Source organism: Pygoscelis adeliae, unplaced genomic scaffold, assembly GCF_000699105.1.
Source record: "Pygoscelis adeliae isolate BGI_AS28 unplaced genomic scaffold, ASM69910v1 Scaffold87, whole genome shotgun sequence".
NCBI lineage: Eukaryota > Metazoa > Chordata > Aves > Sphenisciformes > Spheniscidae > Pygoscelis > Pygoscelis adeliae.
Genome location: NW_008825098.1, coordinates 2,718,080 through 2,726,438, shown reverse-complemented (window position 1 = coordinate 2,726,438; position 8,359 = coordinate 2,718,080). Strand labels below are relative to the sequence as shown.

Below are 8,359 nucleotides of genomic sequence, written 5' to 3'. Positions count from 1 at the left end.
TTGGGGGGGGGGGGGAGGAAGAGGAAGGTTAAAAGAGAAGTTGCCATTTGCTACTTAACTGAAGCTAGAACATCTCTGCTTCACAGGGCAGGAGACCCAATACAGAAATAGGTTGTAGTTGACCAATCAGCCCTCCTAACCTTGTTTTCCTTCCCACAGCCACCCTGCAATGTTTGCCTCCACCCTTTAGAGAACTGAACTTGATTTTGCCCGTTTCTCGCACATACACCTACCCTGCTAGATAGGGCTTCTTTTTGCTGCCTTCCCTGATCTGATGGGGAATTTCTTTCATGTAACTTAGCTAGGCAGTGCCTGGGGACTCAGTGCTTCTAAACGAAGCAGCATGAACCAGTATTTTATGCAATTGCTAGGGCAAGTAATGCCTCTTGAGGTGCAAAGCATGAAGAAAGGAGAAAGGGGCAACTTAGAATCTTTTTACTCTGTTAACTGCTGCTGGGAGGAGTTGGGAGGAGAGCTTGTAAAAATACTTAAAAAAATGAGTTAAGAAACTTTCTTAAGTTTTTAGGTTAGATGAGTGTGGGTGAAACAACTGCCATGTATTAGGATTAGGAATCTAGAGTGCAGATATGTGAGGACAAAGAGTGAAGGGGAAGAGCACAATGTTGTCAATCTCCTGAATTTTTAAAGAGAAGTTACCATGTAGCATATGCTGACACATACATCATGAATAATTTAGGGTGTGGACAGTGGAGAGGGCAGCCAGCTGTACCTTCTGAGCCAGCTGCAGCTAACTGATAAGCTCTTCTAGAAGAGTTGTGCTAGGAGGAAGTAGCAGTAATCATAGTTTGTGGTTACAAGATTATGGGTCATTGCCGGGAAGCTGGAAGGATAAACAGTGGATCAGCATCCTTGGTACTAAGAGAACACAACAAAACAGAAGAGGTCTTGAAAAATCTCCAAGTTAAAATTGCCACCAAGTTGTTCACTAAACAATGAGTGACTCTTTCCAGTCATGCAGTGGCTTTCTCATGTCAGCATTAAGCTGTCTGCTGTTAACTGTCAAAGCAGGAGATGGGAGTGGGAAGCTTAGTTGTACCCTTCTGTCCTCCAAGTAAACCTTCATGGTTGTGACCAGGTATGGAAGACTCCAAAGTGAATATTGAAGAAAAACTGTTATTTGTCAACTTGCTAGGCATATTGAACTACATCATTAGACTAAATTGCCTAAATTTTTTTTAAATAGTTTTAAGTATTTTTTTGGTGTGATTGAATTTCCTCAGGGCATAGTTCCAGGCCTTTAAAACTGTATTTGTCAATATGATCACTGCTGATAAACAGTATTCAAAAAATGCTAAGAGAATCAACATAATAGAACCTTTATTGACAGGTAAGTTTTCAAGATGATTTTGCATCTTAAACTTTGTAAGTGCTTAATAACCTTTTGGAGTCATGACAGCTTCCTGTGGTGAAGAGCCATACCTTTGGAAATGATTGTTTGCTGAATGCTGTTTATTTTGCTAGTATGTAAAAGTACCGAAAACTTAGGTGGCTGCTCACTCTTTAACTCACTAATAATTAAAACTTTAAATACCTTCAGAACATTGTGGCACTTTCGTGAAATATTCTATAGACATCAAAATGCATGCTGAGTATTTATATACAAAGGGTTAACTGAAGTTATAGTGTAGCTTTCCTCCTTTCAGTAGATCTATACCAGTTCAGACTAGCTAAAGGTCTTTACACTTGCTGAAACAATCTTGGAGGATTCCAGGCAGTGATCTCTTGCGGTTTTTAGATCCTTTCTTACAGGCTGCCGTTGCCTTTGTGCCTACCTGCAGCCCTAGTGGTGAAAAAACAGAGCTCTTCCATGGATCTGTGACACTTGTAGCAGCTATCAAAGGTATAGGCAATAATTTGAGCACCAGATTATTTGGATCCACTGGGCTAAGAATTTAGCTGTAAACAAAATGAGTTGTGAGTAGTATCTTAACGTAGCCACTCGCTGAAGAGGTTGGGGCTCTTCTTTCACCAAGGACTGAGCTGAAGAGACAAGGTTCTTTTCAAATTCCTAAGGCTCTTTATTATGCCTCTAGCCATAAAACTACTGCCTGCCTTCCCTGCTTCCCGTGCAATTATCAAAATACTAAAATTTTGACTAGTACCAAAACAAGAAATTTGTAGTCAGATAGTACAAGAGTATGACAGGACACGAGGAAATGGAATGAAGCTGCATCAGAAGTTCAGACTGGACATTAGGAAAAGGTTCTTCACTGAGAGGGTGGCTGGTTTCTGGAACAGGCTCCCCAGGGAAGTTATGGCACCAAGCCTGTCAGAGTTCAGGGAGCGTCTGGATGACACTCTTAGTCATATGGTTTAGTTTTAGGTAGTCCTGTGAGGAGCAGGGAGTTGGACTCGATGATCCTTATGGGTCCCTTCCAACTTGAGATAGTCTATGATCCTTTGTACTCCTTATTCTCTTTGTTTGCTGCAGCAGTCTTTGTTACAATGCAAATTGAACGTGTAATGCCTTTTTTACAGATGGGTGTGTATAAAGTAGTATTTTTAGTGCTGTTTATGTCCTAAGTAATTTGGAAAAAAAACCCCAGAGCCCATATTAAAGTATGTCTGCTTGATGAATGTGTATGAGTCAATTTCTGTAACTTACTCCTGAGACATTTGTACCAGTGCAGTGAGCCATGTGGCATGTAGCATCCTGGACTGCGTGAGGATGTAGTTCTGTTAGTAAGGGGCTTGCACTGGAATCGTTCGGACAAGTGAGGATTTTCTCATGTGTAGGCAGGCTCTTGGCTTATGCTGTTGCATAAGTGGGGCTTGAGTTGATTCAGTGGGGGGCTTCATTGATTAAGAATTCTGGCAATTCTTGGAGGTGCTGAAATAATCTTTCAAGAGGGGAAAAAAGTGTTTCTTGAGTACCCACAGCTTTCAGTAAAGTTATTTTGAATATTCCCTGGTGCTTGCGTTAGGGTGACTTTTGCAGAAATGAATGGACAGAGTTTGTCCTAGTGCTGAAGCCAGGTGCATTACCCCCACTAAAGGTTTGAGAAACAGAGGTCCTGACCTGCCCCAGTGGTTTGTCTGAAGTGACTGAGCTAGAAAAAGAAATGCAGCTCCCAGGTGTTTTGGCAACTCCAAATCCATTTAAGTTTACTCATCCAATTTATCAGCTATAAATCTTTGTTGACATTCTCATAATACTCACCTGCACGGAAAACATTCATTAAAACAGTAGGCTGGATATATGTTTCATACTTAGCGTAATCTGTTTGGTATGTCCTGCACTCAGCTGGCAAAATGCCAAGAGAAGTACACAGTGTTAGTAAGACTCAGTGAAGCCTCTCAAACTTCCGTCATGGGAGAAACAGTTTGTTACCTGTGATACCCACGTTTTGAGGGATTTAATTTTAGGCATTTAGGGCCAAATCATACATTGTATTGTGGTCACAGGTGACTGTCTAGTTTTAGACCTTTAAGAAAGGCTAAGCAAGCTGTTTCATAATGTCTCCATATGTATGACTGCTTTCCTGTAAGTGCCAGAGAATCAGTTTTGATTCTAGATACATTTTAAGTAAGTTTTAATGAGAGTTCATGGGGAGCTTGGACAGCACCATACCTAGTCGTAAGACAGTGGCTTTGCTGCTCATAAGACAAAGGGTAAATAACAATGGTCAGTGTTACATAATCTTATAAATAGATTAGGATTGTTTCAAAATTGTTTATAAATTGAAGAGAATAAAAGCTATGGGAATTCCACCTTCTAAAGAACTTGTCTTTAGGAATCTGGTCATGCTGGCTTTTAAGATCCTTGCGCTTTTTGTGTCTGTGCTATGGAAGGTGGTGACCTGAAACCTAAATCCTGTGGTTTGAGCTCATCTCAAAACAAGATGTTATGTAGAGGTATAAATACAGGCTTTTGCCCCAGCATACCTGATGAAGTTTAAGGGTATACTCAAGGTATCGCCTGCCTTTCTGCTTATGCAATTTTAAAATTATTATTACCTATTTTTTGCTTTTTCCCCTCCATGTAGTATTTGCCTGGAGCAGTTGCTTCCCTTCCACATACTTATTTTTAATTACTTGTGATTGTTAGTGTTGAGTAATTCTGTTTGCTAAGGAAATCCCCTTGCAATGACCTGCAGACTTTACAATAATTCTGAAAGAAACTTTAGGCCTACCATGTAGATTGTCATTTGTATTTTGCTTGTGATAACCTAGTACAACGTTCTCTTCTAGTGATGTATTAAATGTCCTCATCTAAAAGCAATGTTAATTTATTTCCTCATTTTATTTTTAACATCCTTTTTGGATGGAATTCGAGATAAATATAGAAAAATGCCTGAAACATGTTCTTTCTGTCTGTCTTTTACAAATCTATAGCTGGAGGGCTCCCTGCTCCATACTGCCTTTACGCCAGCCCAGAGAGTAACTATTTTGCATAGCAGTTCTATGTTTTGCAGAGGCAGTCATGAAACAGAGGACAGGCATTATGTTGAGAAGCTGTAGGGCTTTCATACAGATGTGCTGTGCTGTCTGAAGGTATTTACAGTCATGAGAACACCAGTCCAGTTTTACACCAGTATTTGTCCAACATGTCTGCATTGATATTGCTGCATCTATGCAAAACTCCCCAAAGTAGATGATTCTTTAGTTGTTTTGCATCTTTGACAAATGGTCTGTGGTGGTGGTATCCGCAGTGGTGTACGGTTACCAAAAGAGGTAGCAAGCCCAGATATGGACTGGCGTGAACACAAGTCCTGTTTTGCTTCAGAGGTGGTAACCTTCAGCAGAAGAATGGTACGGGGTGGACAGGTGGGGGCAGTAATATCTTAAAAGTACTGCAGCCAAATCTGTGAGAACCTGTTTGTTTAAAACCTTTGCATAAACTCATTGAACATGAATTTGAAAGAGAAAACAGCAGCAGCCTGTTGTGATGATAGAGATTGCATAGCAATTGGAAACAAAAGACTTCTGGATTAACACGGCAGAATTTGGGCACCTTCAATGGAACTACTCTGAATTTATTCTAATAGAGCCAAAGGCATGGTTTTGCCTTCAGCTTTTTGTCTTAGTTGATAAAGAATATCCGCTTGCAGTATTGTAAAGTAAGAATTGTAGTAACCTCCTAAATTTGTGGCATTTCAGAAAGAAATTGAACATGGTACACCGTAAAAGAAAGCCACACAAAAGATCTTGTTTTGTGTAAGATTTTAAAAGACAAAACCACAGCCTTTAAGACTCTAGTATCTTTAAACAGTAAAAATGTCATTTGTTTAAAAATACCCTCAAACAAACAGAAAACAAACCCTAAAACTGGGACATGATTTAACTTAATTATAAGCCTTGAACAAGGAAACAGCATGTTCTCAGAATACTTACTTAATTACAGCATTGTTTTTAGGTTGAGGGTTTTTTGTGTGTGTGTTGCTCCAGTCAGTCTTCAGCAGAAGGAATAAAAGGCAAAGAAAACACGGAAGTACAGTAAACATCTTGAAATGCAGTTTCCTTCTTACTGGGAAGCTACCACATGACTTGCTGAAAAAGATTCATTAAAAAAAAAAAAAAGCCAGCTTGCAGTTGTTCATTGGTAGCATTAAAATTTAATTCTCTGTAAATCTGCTTCTTGAGAGATAATATCCTACAAGATCTCTCAAGCATCACTACAGTGTTTAAATGCTTTTAGTGTTGAGTGAATTTAAGGAAAATACACCAAGTTGTTTGATTGTCCTGAAAGCATTACTCATTGACAGACGCGGGCAGAAACAGAACAAGGCTTTCTACTATTAATGTATAATGATTTTATAGTCTGAACTTTTAAAGGTGAGAAGATACTAACTTTGACTGAATTCTACAACATGCAAAGCCAGTTGGGGTAACCCAATCTTCTACGATGACAGTCTTTTTTGCCAGTCTCGCTAGAAGATGGCTGGGAGTTGAACTGAAATGGGACCTGCATTTCAGCTAGTCAATATATTGAATGTGGGTTACTCAGTCTTAAAAATACACACACAGTAACTGTTCCAACAGCTACATTTCTGCACAGAGTTCTGCTGCCAAACAGTATGGGTCCCAGCCATCCCTTTTTGAAGCTGGTAGATTTTTTTCAGAGTGACAAAAAGATCAGCTACTGTTTCTCTCCTTGGACCGGTATTTCTCAGAACTGTGCCCCCCTGTGCTCTCACAGGTGAAAAAATCACCTGTGGTTATATTGTGTACTTTTTCTTTATATGGTAGATGAATGGAGGGACTGGCATTTTTATGTTGTATTGAAACGAAGGGTTGTCAGCTCAAAAGGATTTGGATCAGAAATATAAAGGCATGTTGACCATGCTCAGTAATGTTTTAAACACATATCTAGGGTGGATTCTTATGGTGTGCTGAATTAGGTGTGTGAAAGCCAGGAGCTAAAACAAAACTCTGGTATCCCTATTCTTGTCTGCGGTTCACTCTTGCACTCTATGCTGCATACCAGGAGCAGCAGCATGTTTTTGTGTCAGTCACACTTTACTCTTATGTGATTTGGTATATGAATTGTATATATGTTGTTAAGCTAATTAACTCTTTAGCATCTCAAGGTGCTTTATGTATTCTTTCCACCTCTAATTTTACAGTCTATAATTACAGACAATAAGAAAACGTAAGGACAGGAATGGAAAAAATTAATAAAGTCCTGCAGTTAATTGGGGTTTCTTTGAATGCTATTGGTTGGCTGCATTTCTGTGCAGAATCACGTATATGCACCTACATGCAGTTAGTAGTTTGCTTTCTTTGTATGCACAGTGACCCAACTCTTCTGTTAAAAGAAAAAAAAAATTACATATAAACAGGAAGGTAAGTGACACTACTTGGTAGCATTACTTCTTTAAAGGAATTTGCAGGATTTTCAGTTTAAGCATATTTCACCTTCTCACTTAAGTGTATTCTGAGACAGCAAATTACCTGCCTGACCAAGATTCTGACCTGGTTCATAAAAGAAGTAAAAATTACACAAATCCAAATGGAACATTCATTTAATAAACTATGCTTTAAGAATAAACAACAAAAACCACCACCACCAAAAAAAAACCCTAAACCCCACCCCAAAGATGCTACAAACCATAAGCTAAGGTCATGGAGTGGCTGCTGAAATGAGCATTTTCAATTTCATGTTGAGCTGTGTGAGGGAGTAAAGTCATTTTTATCCAAAGAAAAGCAAGCCAACTGCTTTCTAATCTGCTCACAGCTGAGCAGGCATACAGGGAATCTAGTCTCGAAAGTTCTTAGATACTCTTCTGGTTTGTGCTGTCACAACCTTCGGAAGGTATGTGGGCTAGTCACTCTTGCAATTGCGAGAGTCTTCAAAGTCTGAGCACTTCTCTATATTGTGAAATGAGATTCAGGGGATTGCACAGCTGTTTTCCACCTGCTGTACAGCTTCAGCTGGAGGAACAGCTAGACAAAGTGCAACCATGCCATTGTGTGAAACATCTCCAATTCATGGAGGTGATCTAGGCCCTTCTGTACCAGGGTTCAGTGGAAACGGAGCATGAAGCAGGGTGGCTGGCTACCCCTAAAAGAGTAGCTCAGGCCACCGATTGCCTTTCGCTCCTTCCACTGAGCCATTTAAGAACTTATTGCTTTAATTCCTGGGTTTGGGCTCTGAATGAAGAGATTAAGCTAGCAAGGGCATGCAGGACAGCTGCAGTGTGGTTTGGAAACCATACATCGGGTTGTTTCTTTGGAGCTGACCCTTCTGCTCCTTTGCAGATGAACATACTCAATTTTTATAAACAATCTACAGCAACAGTGCTAGTATTGCTTTATGAGAAACCAGAGTACTTTTTTTATGAGATGTTTGTTCAGGTTTTATATGCCTCTCTAATTTTATGAGAAAAAGGAGGTGGAAGTCTGAGGCCGTGTAAAATCTCATTACTTGAGGGAGCCAATACTGAAAGTACCTGTTGCAGTGTTGTCACAGCTCTTTCCTCCCACTTCACTGCAGTTTTCTAGAGCTCTAAGTAAATTTGCTACGTCTGAAAGATTTGTAATCTTATATTGCTCCTATTATCAATGTTCCACTGTGCCTCTTCTTGGAGCAAAAAAACCACACTTTTTTTTTCTTTCTTCTGCTGTTAATGTGAACGCCCTGCTCGGTAGGCTTTTCTGCCCTCCTATTCATTGCTTGAAGAGTCGCTTGGACAGGGCTTTGTGCAAGTACCCGTCACCGCTTTAGCCGGGGAGGGGGCGGGAAAGCGGTCTCGGCCCCTCCGCTTGCTGTCAGGGACGTCCAACGCGGGCTGCGCTCAGCCGCCATGGGGAAAGCCGCTCTCCAGCTGACTGGAAACCCTCCGAGGAGCCGCGCTGGGTCGCCCTCAGCAGCGCCATCTTTCCTTTCCCCCGCTAC

General features: G+C 40.4%; 1 protein-coding gene across 1 annotated transcript in view; it reads left to right on the top strand.

The window, feature by feature from the left end:
* Nucleotides 1-536: 536 nt before the first annotated feature.
* MANBA (mannosidase, beta A, lysosomal) overlaps nt 537-8,359 on the top strand; it is a 56,177-nt gene continuing 48,354 nt past the window's right edge. Inside the window, exon 1 of the mRNA XM_009327040.1 lies at nt 537-1,348. The gene's annotated coding sequence lies outside the window, so the exon portion shown is untranslated. The remainder of the gene's footprint in view (nt 1,349-8,359) is intronic.